A 23,822-nucleotide genomic window follows, 5' to 3' on the forward strand; every position below is an offset into this window, starting at 1 on the left:
GCTCATGGAACGTGTCCAATGCAACCTGGCCCTCCGCAGAGCCTGGGGAACCTACAAGAAAGAAATCGTCCAAAGGGGATGGAGCTTGCCAGCATTGATGGGGGACGTCTAGGTGCAGAGCTCCGCACCATTACCCATTCTGATCCTGCTAAATATCCTCATTTGACGGAGCCAGGCGTTCCCCGGAGGGGGTGTCCCCCCTCGGAGTCCAGCGACAGAAACTGCAGCGTCTCCCGGTGCAAAACGATAGCCGGAGACGAAGTTGCGGCCCGACGCTGCATCCCCGCGGACCAGGCCGCAATCCCCGGACTTTCCTGGAGAGCTGCCCGGTCTGCGTCACTGTGCGTGCGGCTGGATTGGCGGGGACGGGCCCGGTCCTGCCGGAGCCCTAACAGAAAGGAAGACGCTGCGGACAGTGTCCGACCGGGGGTGAGAGCGCCTGCAGCGGAGTGCGAGGTCGGGTGAACAAACCCCTGCAACACATAATAACTTTGGGAGACCTGGCGAGGGCCTAGTTGGGGCGGTACGCTACGCGGGGAAAACATCGCCTCCCTTGCAAGACGACTTCCCGGGGGTGCGGCGCTATGGACAGAATCGGATCCGGTACTACTGCCTAAAACGGAGACTCTGCGACAAGAGCGCATATGCTGGCTGAAAACGCGTGTGCTTGCCGCTGCGGGAAGTGGGCCCTCCCAGGCAAGTACACTCGGCCCCTTGCCTAAACAATGACCAGAGTTGGTGTAAGCCCGGATACAGGAGGGCTGACACAATAGCAGGCTACCAAGAGGGCAGGAGGTGAGGACGCGGGACTGAGGGAAGGGAGTGTGGGCTGGAATCATTGGAGCGCTGCCCCTCCCCCCGCCATCTTGCGACGCAGTACCAGGAAACTAGGCCTCCCACCATCCCAACTTCCACTGCGGAGGAGCGCTGAGAGCTGCTGAGCCTTCCAGCGCATAGTGGATACCTGATCGGGCCGTGTTCGCACACTAGGTATTGCTCCCTTGGATAGTGTGACCACACCTGGTGAGGAGATTGGGGGAGTAGGTGTGCTTGCAGCCGCAGTGAACAGTACCCATTGCGTTTGTACGAGACACCGTGACCACACCATTGAGCAACGTGACCGGGAAGGCAGAAGGAGGCACAACTTGATCACCATAGCGCCGAGGCCTCACAATACACTAGTCACCAGGCCAGGATGGAGCTGTAGTGTGGAGACCACACAGACTCGCAGGAACGGGCTGCAGCGGGATTGGTAGCTGGGGTATCCCTTCAGAATTGAAGCGCGGTGTGGCCAGTATCTTTGACGACCTATCGGTTCGCCATGGGCAAGGGCGACAAGACCCAGACTAAGCTGGCGTTCGATCAAAGGCGGGCGAAGGGGCCGGAATCTCAGGCGCCCGAACCATCACCACGGGGCAGGACGCCAGAGAGCTCAATGTGCGCAGATATCAGAGAAATGCTGGTGTCCATGGAGAAAGGACTGCAGGACAGTATGGCCTCAATTGGTTCCAAAATTGATGCTCTCACATACCGCATGGATCGTATGTCAGAGCAGATGGACAAGCATGCAGAATGCCTCGACATGTCAGAGAGGCGTCTCACTGAAGTGGAAGAAGCCCAAATGGAATCGGATAAAGACGGCAAACAGTTTGGTAGACTACTCCAGGTCATCCAGGATAAGTCAGAGGACTTGGAAGCCCGCTCGAGGCGCTCGAACATTCGCATTACGGGGGTTGCGGAGACAACGCAAACTGGAAAAATTGAACTCTTTGTGGAGAAACTCCTAATTACTCTCTTGGGAGAGGACGTCTTCTCACCAATGTTTATCGTGGAAAGAGCTCACCGCACGCGGGGACCTCGCCCACGCCCGGGGGCACCCCCGAGACCGATAATAGCCAAACTATTGAACTACAGGGACAGAGATGCAGCGTTACGGGTGGCTAGAGACAAAGGGAAGCTGCAGTTCGAAGGTATGGATATCTCCTTATACCTTGACTTCACTGCAAAAGTTCAAGAGGAACGAGGACACTTCGCACCATATAAGAAGCAACTTCGTGAACTAGGGCTGGACTACGCGTTGTTGTACCCAGCGAAGCTGCGGATTAAAAGACAAGATCACTCACATTTTTTCACGGACCCCAGAGAACTCCAGAAATCCTTAAAGGAATGGTCTAAGGAACAGAGGAAAAACCAAAGAGGTCAAAATTGAGAACAGGGGGGGCGTGGCCAAGGCGGCGAACATGGCGGACGTTGCCTAGCATAGCTCCGTCCCGCCGTTCCATCTACTGGCCGATTATCCTGCCTTCTCCCCCTGCTGACACCCATCCCGCGACAGGGCAGCGCGGCGGAAGGGGTCCGGCGGCTGCTGCGTGAATTTCGGCCGCTCCGGTGACTCAGCGTGGGTGCAGTCAGCACAGGAGGCGGAGCGGCCTGTCCCTCGAAGCGGAGCCGGGACCTCGATTTTGGAGGAGCCCGGGGTGAGCGCCGTTGGGCGGCGGACTGCGGGACTGTACGGAGCTGAGGTCCGGCCCTCCTGGGGGGCGGCGGCTGAGAGCTGCGGTCTACGGCCGCCTGTGGAGTTGGAGGTACTGTGCCTGGGGGCCCCACATATTGCGGGACATTGGCGGGCCACGCGGGGGTTGGAACACTGACCCGAACAGCAGCCCTGTGCCCAGTGAGGAGGCCCCTGAGGTGAGGGCGCACGGGGGTGCAGGGCAGTGGCCCCGAGGGGTGGCGAGGAACCTGCGGTCAATCGGCGGTCAGATCGGACCGCACCAGCCCCCACTGCTGGAGGGGGTGTGCGCTGGTCTTGGAGGGGGTGCAGATCCTTTGATCCTTGGCGCCCGCCCCGCGAGGTCTCCTGTACTGGCAGTAGCAGCAGGCAGGGAGCAACAACTTGGTGCACGAGCTCCATCTAGCAGCGTATTGGGCCCCTGAGGTGGACACTTTGCAGGGTACGGGGCTGGGCGCGACGGCCTAGGGAGACTTGGCAGACCAGCAGTGGCCGGCGCCCTTTCCATATTTCTCTGGACTTGGGGGTCCCTAGTGCGGAAGGGGATAACGCGCCGCAGACAGCCTTTGAATCTGTGCGCAGTGGCCGTGGCCCGGACCCCCTGCTGCCTGTAGGCGAGATCCGTGGTGAGGCTGCAGGTGCGACCAAGGAGCTGTCCTTTTTGTCGTCCATCATGACCCGAGGCGGGAGTGGTGGTGGGTCCTCGAAACAAGGGACAATTGATAAATTCACGGGGCCGAGTGGAAACTCCGGTGCTTCGGGCGGACAGTCGACCACTGGACCAGACAATGCCACTCTGCTGGCAGCGATCACCCAGTCCCGAGACACGTTGGACGCTAAGATTGGGGCCGTTGGCGCTGATGTGACCCTGCTGCGGCAAGACCTGCGCAACGCTGTGGCCCGGATCACGGAAGCAGAAACCCGGATCACTGGTGTGGAAGGTGACATGGCGGCCTTGAAGAAAAGAGTGGCCAACATGGAGGGCATACAAAAGGGCCTAGCTCTGCGAGCCGAGGATGCAGAAAGACGAGCCCGACGCAACAACCTGCGTTTTGTCAGCTTTCCGGAAGACTGTGAGAAGGGAAACATGGAGGCCTTCCTTACAGAGTGGCTGGAGAGCTGGATGCCGTCAGAGTCCCTCTCCCGCTGCTTCATCATTGAGCGGGCGCACAGGGTACTCACTCAGAAGCCACCAGTCGGTGAACGTCCACGGCCGGTGATAGCCAAACTACTCAACTACCATGATCGAGACACGATCCTGAAGCAGGCCCGGCTGAAAGAGCCCCTCCAGTGGAACAATCAGCAGATCATGATCTTCCCTGACTACACGCGGTTGGTGCAGCAGCAAAGACAGTCCTTCGTGGCCGCGAAGGCTCGCCTGCGGGGCCTCAAGATCCAGTATGCTCTGCTTTATCCGGCTCGGCTACGAGTGGTTTTTCAATCCCGTACTCTCTTCTTTAATTCCCCTGAAGAAGTCTTTGCCTGGACGGATGAGACGGTGCGTGTCAGACCTCACACGCCGCCTGCTAGAGACTCGGACTCGTCATCTTCAGCGGCGCCCGCGCGGACGCCCCGGCGCTCCCGCAGCAGAAGTAACTGGCGATCACGCTCCAAGAAACGCTCGCCGGCCAAGACAGGAACTGTGGAGGAGTCTGGGCCCCCGGACTCTCCAATAGTGGATCCGTGAGGAATTCAGTGACGGGGGGCGCCTACTCCACTGATTGACTATGGTACAGGCTGCGCTGCGGCGATTCCAGGCCTGAATGGCGGTGCTCTACGACTATGGTAACATTAGCACTGACACATACAAGTGGCTTTTATGGTTGCAGGGTGCGGGTTGGTTGGGGGGAGATGGACTATAAGGCGGTCAACCCTCATCTTAGAGGTGTTTGTTAAGGGGGGGGTTGCGAGGGACTGAAGTTGGGAGTTCATGGGGATCCATTGGAATAGTAGATCTCCGGCCTCCCGTTGGGGGCAGGAATTGACCTATGCCGCGACAGGTACTTCAGCGTTCTTGAGGTATGGGGTGGGGGGTAGGGGTGAAGTTTCAGGTGAGGCTTGGGAGGGAGTGGGGGTTGGGGGGTTTGTTGAGAGTTGGGGGTTGAGGTGGGTGGGTTGGTGGGTGGGGTTGACTTGCACAGTGTTCTTTCTTGTACTAATGAGGCGGGATGTGTGTGTGTGGCTTTGGCTGTTCCGACTGCTTCTATTCCGGTCCTTAGATGGCGGTCACTACCACTGAATATGGCCTGCATAGGGCTTTATTACCCGTTGTGCGCTGGAATGTGAGGGGGATACTGGACAGGATTAAAGGGGGGCGATCCTCAAACAGGGGAAGAAAGCTGGGGCGGATGCCTTGTTGCTGCAGGAAACTCACCTCATGGGCAATAAGGCCCTTAGCCTACAGCGATACGGCTTTCAGCAGGTGTATCACGCTGGTTTTGCGAGGGGGTCTCGGGGTGTAGCGGTTTTGGTACACCGTAGGGTGTCCTACGTTCATGAAACTCAATGGCTCGATACGCAGGGAAGGTATGCACTCATTCAGGGTAAGATCGGCTCTGAATCGGTACTCTTTGGGAGCGTTTATGCCCTGCCTCCGCTGCAAGGAGCTCTTATTGAAAGGCTGTTCGGTGTGTGGGCCGGGATGCCTGATATCATGTCTGTGGTTGGTGGTGACTGGAACGATGTGATGGATGTGCGGATGGATAGACACAGGCTCAGAGGTGAGCAGCTCCCGGACACACCCACTAAACTCAACGGCATGGTGAGGGGGATGGGGTGGGTGGACGTGTGGCGCCACCAGCACGCTCAGAGTCGGGAATACACGTATATCCCGGCAGTACATAAGTCCTTCTCTAGGATTGATTACCTGTTTGTTCCCCATGCTTGGGTTGGGAGGGTGGGTTCCACATCTATCTTGCCCCGAGGTCTGTCGGACCACTCCCCGGTTGCAATGGACTTACTCTTAGATAGACGGAGACAGACGTTTAGGTGGCGACTCTCCACGTGGCATCTGCAGCAGGAACCCTATCAACAGCACATGAGGGAAGCGATTGCACACTACTGGAACGATAATGATCACTCAGACATAGATGCCATGACTCTCTGGGAAGCCCTGAAACCTACGCTCCGAGGGGTGGATATTGCGTGGTGTGCGGCTGCCCGTAGGGCACGCGGGGAGGATTTAGCGCAGGCGGCTGACCGGGTCCGTGCCCAGGAGGCACGTTGCCAGGACGACGGGAGTGAGGAGGATGTGGGTCAACTACTGCTATTGCAGCAAACTTACGCCTCCCTACAGCTGGATGAAGCCAGGCAGTTGTGGCTGGCGACTCAAAGTAGGATCTACCAATGGGGTGATAAGTCCAGTTCTTTGCTGTATAGGCTCTGCCAGAGCACTTTTCACTCTTAGACACTGCCGTGCCTACGAGACGAGGAAGGTACACCCATGACAGCCCCGGCGGCTCTGGCGGCCAGGTTTGCACAGTATTACGCGGCCCAATATGCCCCCCGGGAACTTCTCCAAGCGGAAGACATAGATAAATTTCTTGCTGACCTCCCGCCGCGAGCGGTTTCGGACGAGGCACGTGATAGTCTCGACCTTCCGCTGTCGGCTGAGGAGCTGGGTACAGCCCTCTGGGAATTGAATGCGGGCAAGGCCCCGGGACCGAACGGGTTTCCCAGTGAATTCTTTAAGAAGTTCCATCTTCAACTCGGTGCACATTACGGTAGGGCTCTGGAGGCGGCCAGGGAGAAGGGCCAGCTCCCGAGGGACTGGCGGCATGCGGAGATAGTGGTATTTTGCAAGCCCGGTAGGCCTCCTGACCTGCCTGAATCCTATAGACCAATATCACTTTTAAACACCGAGTCCAAAATCTTAGCGAAGGCGCTGTCCAATCGTCTTCTCCCGTACATAACCGACCTTGTACACCCCGACCAAGCTGGCTTTATGCCTTATAGGGCAACGCGGCATAATATCAGGCGCGCCCAGGTGGTGGTGGAGGCGGCCCGTGCGGCGGGTATTCCTGCGGCACTCTTACTGGCCGACATAGATAAAGCCTTTGATTCGGTGATCTGGGTCTATCTACGCGCACTGCTGTATCGTCTAAACCTCGGGCCCCGCTTCCTATCATACCTATATTTGCTGTATACTGACTTGACTGCGTCGGTGAGGGTGGCTGGAGCGGTATCTGCCCCCTTCCCTATAGGACGTGGCACCAGACTGGGCTGCCCCCTATCGCCCTACTTATTTGCCCTGGCTATGGAGCCGTTGGCAGCATGGGTGAGAATTGACGCTCAGATGCGGGGTGTCGAGTGGCAGGCGGGTCCCACCGATAGAATTGCTCTTTATGCGGACAATGTCCTCTTCTTCCTTACAGACCTGAACAGATCGGGGCCGCGAGTCCTAGACATAATGCAGATATTTGGTGAGGTATCGGGCCTCCATTTGAACCAACGGAAATCTGTGCTGTGGGTGTTGGGGGAGCGCGGTGATCTAGGACCCTGGGCGGAGACACTGCAGGCAGCGGCGGGTGGCCTTCGGTATCTGGGTGTGTTTCTGACTGATCTGGGCGGTGTCTCCTGGTCGCTTAATGTTGTGCCCGTGTGGGAGCGTGTACGCTCGGACATGCTCACCTGGTCCCGCATGCCTCTTAATGTATATGGCCGCTCAGCCATTTTCAAGATGGTGGCCCTCCCGCGCCTGTTGTACCAGCTACAAAACCACCCATATCCCGTTTCCCCGCAGTGGTTCAGATAGGTCAACTCGACGCTTAGTCAGTTTCTATGGTCCGGGGGAGTGGCGAGAGTGGCGCTGCGCACATGTTTTCTCTCCACATACTGTGGCGGCCTGGCGACGTCGGATGTCCAGTCCTATTACCAAGCCTCCCACCTTCTGATCTTAAATGAGTGGTGGTATGGGGACCAGAGCGATCCGGCCTATGCCTTGGAGAGGCATCTGATGGACCCAGACACATTACATAATATACTCTACTCAGCGCCTAGGCGGCGAAACCTCCCAATGGTCACACAGACTGTATATCGTATATGGCGTGACGCCCTTCGCCATATGGGGTGGTGGAACAAACTCACAAGGGAGACTCCTCTTTGGAGAAATGGGCTCTTGCCCTAATTGGCATCCCTCCCGGGGTTTAGGGACTGGGATGCAATTGGAATATCGGCCCTGGGACACGTCGTCAGGGGCACGGCCCTGAAGTCATTCCAGGAACTACGTGAAGAATATGATATGCCCCAGACCCAGTTTTTTAAATACCTGCAACTTAGGCACGCCATCGCACCCACCCTGAGGGGCTTGGACTCCCTGCCAGAATTCAGCCCTCTGGAGGCCAAGGTATTCATGGGGGGGCTAGACAGTAAAAAAATATCCACTATAATCAGACACTGGTGACGCATTGCTCGACCTCCCTAGATAGCTTACATGATAAATGGGAAAGGGATGTTGGTCCGTTGGAGGAGGAAGACTGGAGGGAAGCACTGGAGGCCCCGAGAGGAGCTGCCATAGCGGTACGTCTGCGGTTCATTCAGTTTAAGTACCTCCACAGGGCTTACTACACGAGGGAAAGATTGTGGAAGGCGGGCCTGATTGGATCCCCGGATTGCTTGAGGTGTGGCAGAGAAGTAGGCACTTTCCTTCATACTGTATGGGCGTGTGCTGGATTGCAGAGGTTTTGGTCTGTTGTGTGGGACTGCCTATCTGAGGTTCTGGGTTGGGAGCTCCCACGCTCGTCCCCACTGGGTCTTCTCCATGTTATGGAACAGATAGGGGGAAACATTTATAAAAGGCATCTGCTATTACTGGGTCTTATTGTGGCCAAGAGAGACATTGCCCGTGCCTGGAAGGACCCTAGGGCCCCTCTGGTAGGAGTGTGGAAAAGGGGGCTAGACTTCTACATGGGCCTGGAACGCCCGATCTTCGCAGCTAGGGGCTGTCCCCGGAAACATTATAAAATCTGGAAGCGGTGGGCGGATTATCGTGGACTATGGCTGGAGCCGCCGCCACCGCCTGATCGGCCTGTGGAGGAACTCTTGGATGCTGGGCCCGGGCCATAGGGCGCACACACTAAAACGCTTCTTCTTGCCATTGTACTTGAATGTTGTTTCGACGCTGTGCCAGGGGTGGGGGGTGGGGGGGGGGGTTGTGGGCTGGGGTAGTGGGAGGGCGGAGGACGGGGGGGAGTTGGTTGCATTTCTTTATATTGAACTGTTGACCGTATTGCTTTCCTGTGATTGCCATTATGATGCTCACAGCTCCTCCGATCTCCGGGGTGCTGTGCTTGTTATGCAATTTGTCAACACCAAAATAAAAATCTGTTCTGAAAAAAAAAAATGGAGAACAGGACGGGGCCGCCCAATCGGATGAACAGGACTAGTACGGCTGCGGCAACTCAAGCTTTCACACTGTTTGTCTATTGAGGCAGAACGATGGGGTATGTACAGGGACCCCTGCCACAGTGACCCTTAGAATTGTTCGGCAACGAATTGTGGAACCTGAGAGGGCCCGTACAGAAACTGTGCTGCTACGACTGGGTGAGATCTTTTCATTATAATTGATTCCGCCAACCGACATGCTAACTTGTTTATCTGCAAGCGGAGCTGGCTTCAGAGTATACTCTATGCAAATAATGATTGAACTTTAATAATACTATGTGGAAAAAGGAGATAATGGGGAGATACCCCCTGAAGACTCACGGAGTAAAGATGTTGACTCTCGTTAATAGACCTAAAGGGGTAATGGTGCAGGGGCGATCTTGAGATGCACAATGCTGAAGCATGGTTATTTGTTTTTTCTGGTAACCTCTGCCCTAGTGCTGTTAGCTCACATGGTCCCCTGTTGGGCCAGTTTGGGGATTGTTAAGGGAGTTTCCAGGTGGGGGAAGATGGGGGGAGGGACAGGGTACTGTCTGGCCAGGTTGGGGGTGGTCGGCTGTGGGTGGGGGGGAGAGAGATTGGGGGGGAGTTTTGGTTTTGGGGAGGGGGTGCTGAAAGTTACGCCAAGCAGTGTGTTTCCCGATTCCCCTTATTGAGGACAGACTATAATAGTTATGACCCTACAGAGAGTGGTGCACAGGGTCTGGAGAATCCCGTTTGATGACTATCAAACCTCACTGCTGGGATGACAGATGCAAGCGAAACGAACACAGAAGGTGTTTCTGAGTCGCTGAGAGCGTTGACCTGGAATGTGAGAGGACTTAACGATTATCGCAAACTTAGAAAGGTGTTAAATTATCTACACAGGCATCACATTGACCTCGCCCTTATACAAGAATCCCACCTCCCACTGTCAGCTGTCAGCTAAAGGGTTCCGGGGTAACAGTGTAGCTGCAGGGTTTACTACACACTCCAGACGGGTGGTCACATGGGTCAACCCTAGATCCAAATTAACATTAACACTGATTGAAGCGGATTCGGAAGGCCGCTATTTAATTACCAGGTGTGTTGGCAACTATGACAACCCTGAGTTTTATATCTGCCCTAGCTACGCATTGCAGATCCCATGTTTCTTCCAGAATGTTGTGGGGTGGGGATTTCAATTTTGTGTTCAATCCGGACCTAGATAGATCGGCGGGGCTTGCCCGACGGCTGGCGGCCGCGGCTCTACACATACAGGTGGAACTTGTCAAGTTAGACCTTGTTGACATCTGGAGGCACAGGCACCCCACGAGGGGTGGAGACACACACTATTCAGCCTATCATGAGGTGCATACAAGAATTGACTACTGGCTGGCATCCCAGGCAATGCTCAATAGTATTAAGGGGTGTGCGATATTACTGCGTGCCCTCTAGGACCACTCTCCCTTACTCTTGGTACTGGCAACATCGGTGAAGAGAATTCCTCCATTTACATGGCGGTTTCCCCCTTATTCCTTATTAGATGATGGCTTCAGAAGAGAATTGGCAGAGGATATAGACAGCTTTTTTGAGACCAATTTGGGGTCCGTAGATAGTTTCCAGACGGTATGGGGCACATTTAAGGTGTATATCCGGGGTGTGGTAATGGCCAAACACTCAATTGTACTTAAGACTATAAGGCAAAGACTGAAGCATCTTGAGACCCAACTGTTGGACCTAGAAAGGCGGCAGCAGAACAACCCTGATGCTGACACTGCAGAGCAAATCAAAACACTAATCGCAGACTATAATGAGGAGGCTGATAGGGAAGTGCAGCACATGGGCAAATACGCCACGGCACGCACGTACGGGGAGGGGGAGAGACCTAGCTCTCTGTTGGCTAGAATAATGCGTAATAACAGGAGACCTCTGGTGATCGATGAACTGATAACGTCTACAGGGGATGTAATCACAGACGAAGCGGAGATCCTTGAAGAGTTCAGAGATTACTACTCTGGACTATACAATTCCAGATCCTCACAAGTGGAGGAGGAAATAGACAATTATCTTAGCTACATTAAAATGCCCTTCTTGCCCAACTCTCAAAGGGAATTCTTGATGATGCCCATACAAACAGATGAGATTTTGGAGGCGTTGGAAGGGATGCGATCTGGCAGTGCCCCAGGGGTGGATCGACTGACAGTGGGTTTTTATAAGGCTTTTAAAGACAGACTTGTACCACATTTAATAACCCTTTTTGATGATATCTGTGTGGAGGGCAGTATGCCTGCTTCTATGAGGGAGGCCCTACTTGTCACTATTCTAAAACCTGGGAAACCTCCCAATGCATGTAGTTCTTATAGACCGCTCTCCCTCATAAATGTGGACGCCAAACTGTATGCTAGGGTGCTGGCTACGCGCCTGGCACTACTTGTGCCGGAGCTGGTGGCACCGGAGCAAGCCGGATTCATCCCCGACAGAAACCTCACGTATAATATCCGTACGGTGCTAGGGACCATACAGCATGTCCGTCAGGAGAACAAAGTGTTAGCGATCTTTCTCGACTTGGAGAAGGCTTTCATCTCCGTGGAGTGGCTTTTCATGCTGAGAGTCCTACGAAAGCTGGGGCTAGGGGAACCCTGCTTGCAGATGTTGGGAGCATTGTATTATAAACCCACAGCGAGACTGAGGATGGGTGATAGAGTCACAGATGCCTTTGAGGTAAGCAGGGGAACTAAGCAGGGTTGTCCCCTTTCACCCCTCTTATATGCGCTGGTTGCGGAACCTTTGGCATGTGCGATCAGGGAATATCATAGGCTGGAGGGTATCAGCTTTCCAACATACAAAATTGGTATATCTACGTATGCTGACGACACACTGCTGTATGTTCGTGACCTGGAAACAAACCTCTCGTCAGTACTAAGAGAAGTGGTAAGATTTTTGGCCCTTTCAGGACTGAAAGTGAACTGGACCAAATCAGTTGTGTTCCCGTTAACACCTGTGACGCTGCCATTTGATATGGAATACCCATTGCAGTGGACTACGGACTCGATCAGGTACTTAGGGATTCAACTTCACATGGACCCAGACGTCCTAGTTAGGGAAAATTACGGGGTTGCATACACAAAACTAGTGGAGGATGTTGATACATGGTGCAAGCTCCCCTTATCCTTAATGGGAAGGATAGCCATCATGAAGATGGTGGTCTTACCAAGATTCCTGTTCCTGTTTAATAACATCCCCGTGGTGCTGTCCAAGGCTTTTTTCAAACAATTGACTCAAGTACTCATTAAGCTTGCGTGGGGGGGCAAACAGCCCATAGTCCAGTGGAAGGTTCTAACGCTTCCTTATGAGATGGGGGGGTTGGGCGCTCCGGGCATGGAAAGATAATACAGGGTGGCACAGGCGGCCCATCTGCATACGTGGAAACATGGAAATCCCAATATCCCTCACGTGATTCTTGAACGATTACTCGCACACCCTTCCCCCTTTCCGGCCACTGTCTGTTATCCGGTTGACCGCGGCATTGGTAATCTGGACTCAATTAAGGCTACGAATCATGCCTGGCATGCGTTATTACAGGCACAGGACTGTGAACTGCTATATTCCCCACTTATGCAGATAGAATGGGCGGTATGGCTTGCCCCACTGAAAGTGAAAGGAGTCACGAGAGCACTGAATAAACTGGGAATCACAAAGATGGAAGACCTATTCATAGACGGGGTGGTGAAAACTTGGGAGCAGGTCCTCACCTTACAGACTGAGACCTCGCTTTTACTACCCTTTCAGTTTCACAGGGTGCGAAGTGCGCTACTAGATCTCTTGGGCCCAGACTTGGCAGAGCCACCGGATATTCCGGAGCTCACATACGTGATAAAAACGGTGGCGTCTCGCAAGCCAGTTACAAATCTCAATTAACTAGGAGTTCAACATAAGAAACATCAATTCTCCAAAGCTAGGACAGAATGGCAGCGCGATCTTCGAATGCAAATCGATGACGAGATGTGGAAGTACTGTTGTACTAACACTAGGAAACTGTCTCTAAACGGAAGGCACAGACTGGTTCATTTCAAATATTTACAACGTGTTTACTACACACCAGAGAGACTACATAGGTACAGGCTTAGACAATCAGCGGAGTGTGAACGCTGTCATGCGCAAGTAGCAGATTTCATACATATGGCATGGAACTGTCCTGGCATTAATAAATTCTGGAAAGAGGTTTTTTTGGAACGGAGTCTGATATTGGACACAGAGATGCCGGCTAATCCTTCACTGGCTCTACTCCAAGCCGCTCCCGGTAGCACTGCGGCGCTTGGCTGATATAGCCATGCTAATAGCCAGGCGGGTTGTTGCCGTATGTTGGATGAGGGGACCGTTACCAACTAAGAAAAGATGGGCCAGGGAAATGTTATATTGCTGCACACTATCGGAAACATACAGCGAATTACTTCCACCTAAGAGTCGACCCAAGAATTTCTGGGGTTTATATCAGACATATTTACGTGCAGGGGAGGATGAGGAGACAGAACAGGGTGAGGTAATTGATACGCTAAAATCACTTGTGGAGAATACTGAGCATAATTAACAGGGGTCCCCACTGAAGGAAGGGAGTGCACAGGGTAAAATAGGAACCAGGAGAGGAGGGACCTCAGTCCAAAGGGAGGGTGGGAGCGGGGAGCACTGATCTAGCTACTTAAAATGATAGGAGAATAGAACGGAAGGGTGATCTGAGTGGCGTTGTACTAATGATACTGATGGTTAGAATCCGGTTGGGGTGCAGGCTTCCGCTTAGCAGGCAGGAGGAGGGGTAGTATGATAGTCTACTTCCAGGAAGTTGAGTCGGAAGGGCGAGTTGCTGGCGTGTTGAGGGTGGGGGGGTCGTTGGGGTTGGAATTAAGGGTTAATGTTTCTTAAGGGAACCGCTCCCGGTCTACAGCCTATCGGGCTTGCCGCGAGAATTATTCAGAAGTAAGAAAATACCTCTGCGCAGGGTGTACGAGATAAGTATAGCACCTTGGAACTGATGATAAAAGCGGTGGTCCCTGCATTACATTCTAACTGAACGCCGCTGGGCCTCCGGGATGTCGGCTAATTGGCTGTGTAGGATATGACTGGACCATGCAGACTTACTGCCTAAAACCCGCTGCCAGCCCCAGGGTTGTAAGCTGCACGCTGTGTAAAATGCTTTGTAAGTGAATAAAGGTTTTTGAAAAGTTTAAAAAAAAAGAAAAAAGAAAGAAACCGTCCAAATAATGTGTCACCATTGTGTGGCCAGATTGACTTGTAAAATACCACTGAAGAAAAGTGCTAAAACACTCGAACAAAGCACAGGAGACTGAACAGCCCATCGGCAACGCTTTATCAACGTACCGCTGTCCGACCAAACTGGAATCCTCAAAAGACACCAATCATCAGGATGTACAGGTAGCAAACGAAATGCCAGCTTAATGTCGCATTTCGCCATTTCAGCAGTTGCGCCCGCGGTCACAACTAGTGACATAGCTACGTCAACTGAAGAATACGACACGGAGGCTGCCTCGTCATCGATAAAATCATTGACAGAAGACCCCTCTGGCCATGATAGGTGTAGAATCAACCTATACTGTCCCGCCTGTTTTTAGGGAACCACCCCAATGGGTGAAACAATCAAGTCAGCTAAGGGCCAATCATCAAAAGGACCTGCCATCCGACCCTCTCGCACTTCTTTGTCCAACTTCTCCTGCACTACTGTCGGGTGCTCAAGGGTTGATTTCAAATTTTTTGCCCACCTCCTCTGTCGTGGCCCATTGTACCCCAAACAAAAACCCTCAGCAAACCCTTTCAGCAATGTTTTCTTCGCCTCCAAGTCATCATAGTCCCTCAAACCCACTGCAAGATCCCCCAGTTTAACTGGCGTAAGAGCCCTTTGGCCCAGCCCCCGGAGCCTCTTTGCCTCCCCTACTACTCTGTGACGGCTGTGATGGCCCGAAGTACTAACATTGGGCTGTTGCCACTGTTGACCTCCCTGTGGCCTAAGACCCCAGCATTTAAACAAAGGGTGTTTCCTACCACACTGGGAGCACTCATGTCTGAACTTACAATATTACCTTGTGCAAGATCCCTTATTGAACTCCCAGCAGGCCCCTGAACCTGATGCGCCTGTAGCATTCCCAGCCCCTCCCCGGGTGGGCTTCCCCTGAAAGGGCTGGTACACTAAAGGCAGACCACTCGCAGTGAAAATGGTCATTCCCCCCGCTGGAGCCCCCATGGTATGCTGCCAAAGATCTGCGTCCAACTCACCCCACTTAGCATCCGGATCCCAAGCCATGCGGGCCCGAAACTCCTCATCGTACTGAGCCCATGCATAACCACTGCCTGTAATCTGCGCCTTTCTAATAACATCCATGTATTTAAAGATTGCCACGCAGCGCTCCGGGTACTTCTCACAATACACACAAGCATAAATCAAGAATGCAGCTGTCCAGTTTTCAATCGTTAAAGGGACAGTAGGACGCTTGGCCAATTCATACTCCTCCTCCTTTGACCCCTCTTTGGACCGAACTTCCCTGTGTAACACTTTTAAAATTACAACAAACTCCCCTTTCCATATGCGTTCTTTGGTAGCTAGCATCAAATGCGCACCTAACGGTTTCGTCACCCCCATATAAGGTAGCTTTTTAAACTTTAACTCTTTACTGTGCAATGGTTCTTTAACCGGTACCTCCGGTTCAGTATTCGTACCGCTCTCCACTTTGGTCTCCGAAGGAACATCCATACTTGTTCCAACACTTTGATCACGCACATATTTACCTTTTTGGAGCTTACCATCCAGCTCCCCCAACACATCTTCACCCCCTGTACTTTGATCTTGCACATACCACCCAGCTCCCCCAACACATGTTCACCCCCTGTCCCCACTGACACCATTTTTGGTCTGGCCTGTGGGACAATGCTCTCACCTGGGTTTAGCAAGGCTGCCCGACCGGGCGCTGAAGACTATGCCATTTGTTCCACGTGGTCCACCTTCCGAGGAGCCCTCACCTCGGGGCTGCACTCTATTCCAGCGTCCAAAGACACCGCCCTTCTTGGCCGCACCACCACCGGTGCCTGTAAAAAACTAGAAGACGCATGAGAAGGCACCCCCCCTCCTCATAGCCTCTCTACTCCCCTTCTTCAGGGCTATCTTCATCATAATCCAAAATCACTTTGTCCTCTATCTGTAGAGGATCTTATGTGAAACCAACACTGCGACCTTTAGTAGAACCTATAGTAGATACACCAGCCCTATTGGCCCCTGATAGTCCGCTGGGCGGGGGAGCCGACTGTACCCGCCGGTACTCCCCCCTGCGTTGGTTGTCATTGTTATTCCTATCCGGTGGTCCTTCCGACCACCGCGTCCTGCTTGATGTTGGGGCCAACAAGGTCGCTCGTGAACTTCTTGCGCTGGCCGCGCCGGGATCCCCTGTCGGTACGGAATGTGCCGCGCCGGGCTCCACCCTCCCTTCTCCTCGTGTTAACTTGGGCCGCACTTCGCCCTACCGAGTCTGCCTTCCCACGACGCTCTCTAACCTGCGGAGAAAGTATTTGGACTAGTGTGCTGGAAGCACCTAAAAGGCCAACTGACCTACCAACCTGACTACCCAAACGAGAATCACCAAACAAAACCACATCCTCATGCCCCTCAAACCGTGAACTCACCTTACTTACCTTTGAGGCAGCAAGCGGGGCAGGGGCCCCCTCCCCCTCATCACTGCTCCATTCTAACCCTTCCTGCGCCCTTGGTGTCGAAGGCGCCAAGTGGCGAGCCTGCGCCTGCTCCCCGCCCGCCGCCACCAATAGGCCCCACCTCCCAGCCCCCGTGCCTACCTGAAGAACTGGACCCTCAACCGGGGGGCCCCCATGAAGGGAACCCGAAGGAAAACCCACGAAACCACCAGACTTCACTCCCCTCACACCTTCCAACCAAGATGGGAAAACATCCAGCCCCTCACAATCGTGCCCCCCAACTGATGGCTCAATGCCCTCCTCCAAAACCCTTCCATAGCTATCAGCACCTGCCCAACCACCCCGGTCCTGCTCCCCCACCAAACTCAAAGGCCGCAACTCCCCCCACCCTCTGACCTGAACCCACTCCCCCTCCCCCACGGAACTGCCCTCCCCTGCGCCGCCTGCACCCCTATCTGAGGGGGAAGGAGAAAAAAGAAGGGGACTAGCAACTTCTCTACCTGTGTCCCCTTGCAACACCTCCCCTAAAACATGAGCGCTGCGCATAGAACTAAGGGAGCCTGCATGAGAGGAAGGCCTAACTTCCGCAGCCCACCTTCACACCTCCCCCCTGTCTCAAGAAGTAACGTCTGCCTGGCCCGCACAGACGAAAAATTCAAACTCTCATCACCCACCTCAAAATCCCCTCCCAATCCAGGCACCACCCCCCCCCCACCACAAACAAACGAGATTGAGGGCCCTGAGGCACTGAACCCTCAGCCTCAAAAGGTGGCCCGGCCAAACTGCCAACAAAGGAGCGCCCATCGCTACCGCCCTCACCCCCGCTAAAGGAACCAGAGCCCACGCCACCGGAAGAGAGAAAGAGCGCTTCTTGCCCCCCCTTCCTCCCCCGCGCTTAGCCTTACGCGCAGGGGCAGACGAACAACGCAGCCCGGGCCCTACCGCGGGACCCTTTGGCAACACTACTGACCCGGCTCCACTCTCCGGAACCACACTGCTCCCCCCATTCCATGACCTACACTTACCTCCAAAGCAGAGCCTTCCGATACAGAAAGCACCCATGACACTGGCACCACCTTCCTAGAACGCGGGCGGCCACGCTCCACCACTGGGTTCAATCTTTGGCGCTTAGGCGAAGTGTAGGCAGCGAGGGCTGCCGCCACGCCCGCTGCAGCCTGCCGCGCAGGGCGCGGAGGCCCAGTAACGTCTCCAATCACCATGTCCATCCGACCCGCCTCACTCAAAAGCCTGAGAGCTTCAAGCACTCGCACGGCTTCCGCTGCCGTAACTCGAAAACTAAACTACTGAACAAGAACTACCAATATTCTAACTACAAAAATCTCCTAAACATTTTTTTCCTTACTAAAGCTCCCAGCCACCAGGTCACCAAAGACAAAATGGTGACCGGAGAGGAGAACCCAAAGCATTTATAACTTGGGCTACATTTGGGCTACGAAAAGCAAGCCCAAATACAAAATGGATGAAATGCTCACCTAAGCCCCGCCCCCTGCCCCTCCCAAACAGCCCGGGGGGGGACTCCCTGTGGTCGCCCACCCCCTAAGCCCACCTTGGCATTAGTGCAGGTGACAGCATGGGCGTCCGCAGAAATGTTTCCAGGGATGGGGCAAAATGTTAACGTCATCACCATCCTCCGACATGATATGTGCCAGGTGGGTCACGAGAAACACTGGGGCGCAGGAGGAGCCATGGTGGATAGGAAATAGGCTGCATATGATCTCATACACCATAGGGTTTTTGGGCCACTGCCATCTCTTTCTTTAATAAAGTAAGATTTTTCTGGTAGTTAATGCAAAGATCTGTGTTTTGTCTACACCCAGTTAAGAATCATGAAGTTTAACATGCAAATTTCAAATTTTTATTTTATGTATCAAGGTAATAGGGTTACTGCTTTTGACATCCTCTTGTTACTTGCTGTTCATAACTTGCAATAACTCTAATATATCATAGAGAGCTATGAATTGGCATCAAGGAGCTACATGCAAGTGTCAAGGTATGGGTTTAGAACCTTATTGTTATTTTCAAAATCTGTCTGTTAGCAAGATTGCTAAAAGAGGTAATTCAAAAATAAGAAAGTCTAAGGGGGTTTTAAATCATGACTCTGTGTTTCTCCCGACCAGGCACTCTTGACAATTTGTAATCCTCATTGTTTTATGTAACATACTGTAGATTGATTTGAACACTTATGATTTATTGTCTTTTTTTAACGTGTGTGTGTGATGTAACATACTCTGACACCCTACACTGGGATGAGAAATGCAATGAAACAATTAAATAAAAAAAGAGAAGATCTTCAAGTGCAAAAAAACGATGGATTTAGGCCCAGATCTTTGTACTGGGGTGAATGTAAGACATTGTTCTGCATTCTGTCCATCAACTCTGTTTTTTGGCCCTTTAAATTAGGCCCTTTTTTGGGATTCCACCAGGTGATACTTGAACAAAAGGAGAGCTGAAGGCCATTTAAAGTAGTCCATTGTTTTGGGTCCACCTGGAAGTGAAAATAAAAAATCCCCTTCACCATCTGCAGGTTGATGCTCAGATTAAATAGCTGTCAGTGGCGGGTGCTGCTGATTGTGTCATGATGTTGGCAAATTATGCCAGACCAAAATCAGCATTACCTCAGGGAGGGCACCCTGGATCCTGGGCCATGCTTAATAACAGCTCCGGGATCAGGCAGGAGCACCCTCATGTTCTTCACTGTACTGAGCACATGTATTACCCCACGTGAGGTAATTCTCAATATACTGTAAAGGTGTGTGGTAAATCACCCGTTTTAAAGTGCACCAGTCTCTGAAGGGTGTGGGTTTCCCTCAAATAAATAATAACACTCACAAGCAAGTGTTAATGCTTTCTACCCTCTATTAACAATGTGTGCCAGGACATGCTGCCAAACAAATACGCAATTACACAAACAGTTTCATTAGTTTGGTCTGGTTCTTACGCCGAGGGTTTAAGAGGAAACAGTACCTTACAGGCCTAATTCTGAGGTGGGGGAGAGAACAAAGGCAAAAGGTTATATGTTTTGTTCTTACTCCTGTTATGAGCTGATCATACATGCCGTTTGCTCTTGTGTTTGTTCATGCAATTGTCAGAGGGTCCTACCTGGAGGATATTTGATGTACAAATCTGTACGCTAGGAGTAATAACATTCAAAACTTGCCACAGGAAACGTTTACTCATGTTATTCCTTATTTCAGTATTTATAAACAGAAATATCTCTGACACCATAGATTGCGCTCTTTCTTCTTGCCACAATAGTCCTTTTTATTGACTTAGGGCTCTAACATATGATTTTATGCTTATGATTCAATATTTTACAAATTGAGAAATTCCTTCATTTAAAATTTTTCTCCTCTCCTAGATTCATATCTATACACAACACATATATATACACAAAACATTAATTTATGCAACATATACACAGTTGAATAATTTCTTGATAAACTTTGAAATGATTATACACAAAACAAATCATACACATTTGAACATTACACACTGAATGCTTTGTATGATTCAATACATCACAAATTGGACATAGAATGCCTGTCTCCTGTTTGTCCTACTTGTATTTACAATAAATCATTACAACGGGACTGTGTACCTCTTTGCCCTCGGTGTTACCTGATTATGAAGTCCTATATAGGGTCGGAGATTATTTTTTTTTAAGACCTTTATTTATCATTAATAAACAATACAGAGCTTCTGGCCTACAACCTCTGGGGCCGGCCGCCAACATAGTTCGCATAAGTTGTAAGTTCGAAAGTACACAGCCTATTAGCCGCCAACCCAGGGGTGCGGCGGCATAAAACATTTATATATGCATTTCAGTCCGTGCTTACAGTATGGATTCATGTATGTCTCATTTTTTAAGTTTATAACATTAAACAATATAAACATAAAGTTACCACATTCGGTCATCAGTTCCACAAGAGTGAGCATATTACCCCTAATCTGGTTAGATCACCTAGCGTTCGTTTGTGTAAATGGCCTAAAGATCATATTGGTTTGGTATCACTATATTCCGCCATGTTGGGGTCATTATGCACGATGGTCAGTTGTTACCCTATGTGCCCCCCCTCTACTCCCTGTTCCGTACATACGTCCCCTTGTTCCTGTGAATCCCTACCTCGAGCTCCCCTTATCCCGTATCTTAGTCTTTCTCCCCCTCTTCATCTGATGTCAAGGTGTCATCTTCCTCTAGTGGTTCACATATATCCCCTCTGAACACGTTCCATGGGGTCCATATCTTGTTCCACTTGCGCGGGCATGTTCTATTTATGTATACCGTCCTCTCTACAATCATGATCCTGTCCATATTTTCGCACCACTGTGTTAGCGTTGGAATGTCTATCGCTCCCCACTTCTGTGCTATGTCTCGTTTGGCTAATACCATACCTAGCATGGACCATAGCTGTCCGTGTTTGGAAAGGTCATTGGGCCCCCATATATTGAGCAGACATTTCCGTGGTTCCGGAACTAGGGAGACCTCCAAAACTTGCGAAATGGTACGCATGACTTGTCTCCAGAATTCCTGAATGCGAGGACAATCCCAAATAGTGTGCAAAAAATGTCCCTCATGCCCACACCCGTGAAGACAGTATGGATGTTGCGCTCTCTGTATTGTGTGGAGCATCCTCCTCGTATAGTATACCCTAAGTAAGATTTTGAGCTGTATGAGTCAGAACTTTGCTGATATGCCCACCTCCTTAGGAGAAGCCAATGCTGCATTCCATTCAAATTCGTCCATTTCACCTAGTTCCTCAACCCATTTAGCTCTCGGTTTTATAGTCGGGTCCTCTAAGTTATTTAACAGTTTACGATAAGTGAGGGATGTTGCTTTTTCCTGCATGTAGTCTGTAAGGAGACGATCCTCGAGCGGTGACGACTCTGGGACTTTGGTACCGTGTGGGATGGCTGCTAGCAAAGCGTGTCGCACCTGTATGTAACGATACAATTCAGTGGGTCCCAGCTCGTATTGCTGCCTCAACTGGTCAAAGGGGATCACAGTGTCTTTGTCCCACAGATCTCCTACTGTGGATAGTCCAATATTACCCCATGATGTAAACCCTTTACTGCTTCTCAGATTTCCCAGGGCCCGCGTGTCCCACAATGGGGTAAGTTTGGTAATTTTCCCCTTCCAGCCCAATTTTGTCTGTGCTGTATGCCATAGCGCTGTGGTAAGTCTTGTGGGCCCCACGAGCATGCGTACTTTCCTTTGGTCATATAGGGGTGCCAGTATATTATGAGCACCTAATTGCTCCCTGTCAGCCTTGTATGCTGGGTCTTCTTGAGGTGCATGCAGCCACTGGTTTATGGGTTTTAGTTGCGCAGCCATGTAGTAGAGGTGCAGGTTCGGTAAGGCAATACCGCCGTCATACCACCCCCTATGCAACTTGGCCTGGGCTATTTGTGCCGGTCGATTGTTCCACATGAGGCCTGCCATCAGGGCCGATATTTTTCCAAAATATCTTTTGTCTACCATGTATGGTGTATTTTCCAGTATATACAGAAACCGGGGCAATGACATCATCTTATACAACGCCGCTAAACCTAACAATGTTAGTGGGAACGCGCCCAGAATTTCACATCATGCTTCAGTCGATCCAACGGGGGTGTCAAGTTCTTTTGAAAGAATTCGGCTGGATCCTTTGTTATATACACCCCTAGGTATTTAAAGGATGTTCCTGCCACCCTCAGAGGGCAGTTTTCGCACAGTGCGGGGGTCGGTCCATGCAGTACATATAGTTCCGACTTATTCCAGTTCAAGGTGTATCCAGATATCTTCCCCCACTCGTCGCACAGTGTCAACAGTGCCGGTATACTTTGTTCCGGTTCCGTCCCCAACTGGAATGGTTGCGAAATATGACCATTTGCCACTACTTGCGCCACTGGTTTAGCGTATAGTAATCGGACCCAGGCCACGAATTTGGGGCCAATCCCCATATGGACCAGGACTTCGAATAAATATTGCCACTCCACCATCTTTGCGTCGAGTGCCAGTATGACCGCCTTGTCCGATAGGGTATCCGCTCTGGCAAGCATACTATGCACCCTACGCAAATTGAGGGCTGTATTCCTATGCAGCATAAAGCCGGACTGATCTGGGTGTATGATTTGCGGGAGATGGGCCATCAGTCTGGTGGCTGGGATTTTAACCAGGATTTTTACTTCGGCATTGAGTAGGGAAATTGGGCGATACGATGTGCACAGTTCCGGGTCCCTACCGGGTTTGGGGATCGCAACAATTGTCGCCGTCCGTTGGTCATATGGAAGTTCGGCCTTTTCCAAACTGTCTGTATACATATTCAACAAATGCCCACTGAGCCTCTCAGATGCTGCCTGGTACCATTCTATAGGGATACCGTTGGGACCCGACGCCTTTCCTGGCTTTATAGCGTGTATTGCTCTTTGAATCTCCTCCTCTGTAATATCTGCCTCCAGTTCCGTCACCGCTTCCGGCATCAGTGTCTTATGGGGGGTGTTTTCTAACATTATGCGTGCCCTGTCTGCTGATACTTCAGTTTCTGGCGTGTATATTCCGCTATTGCCCCTACAATTTCTTCGGGACTCGTGTGTACCCTGTCTTGTTTATCTCTAATGCGCTGTATACCTCTGGTACTTCCTCCCCTCTTGTCAAGCCATGCCAGCATTTTACCTGCCTTGTCCCCTATGTCATTAATCCTTTGTGTTGTCTCTGTTATCTGGGACACTGTCTGTTGCTTTACATGTTCCCTGAACTGCTGTTGTTTAAGGAGTAGTGCATGGGATCTGTCTGTCGTGGGGGTTTGCCTCATGCGCTTCGGTTGCAGCGTGCAGGGCTATCTCCAACTCAGACAATTCTTGCTGTCGCTCTCTCTTATGTCCCGCTATGGAAGCCTGCCCCCTTAGCACCACCTTGTACGCCTACCACAGAATAGCGGGTGACCGTACTGACGCGGTGTTTTCCGTGAAGTAGTGTGATGTTGTTATCTTGAGTGCCTTACGCACTTTAAGGACTCGGAGATATGAAGCGTGTATTGGGTAGATCCTCCTACGTGACTTCTACTGTGTGGATAACGTGAGTGTGACCGGGGAGTGATCTAATATGCCCCTCGGATGTATCTCGACAGTGTCTACATGTTGTACACCATCACCCAGCGCAAAAAAATAATCGAAACACGACAAACTGTTATGGACTGTGGAGTGGTATGAAATGCACATTAAGAAACTTTGGAAGAAAGGGACGTGCTTGGACACTGGCCTG

The sequence above is a fragment of the Lissotriton vulgaris genome, chromosome 2_1 (assembly GCF_964263255.1).
Source record: "Lissotriton vulgaris chromosome 2_1, aLisVul1.2, whole genome shotgun sequence".
In the NCBI taxonomy this organism is placed as follows: Eukaryota; Metazoa; Chordata; class Amphibia; order Caudata; family Salamandridae; genus Lissotriton; species Lissotriton vulgaris.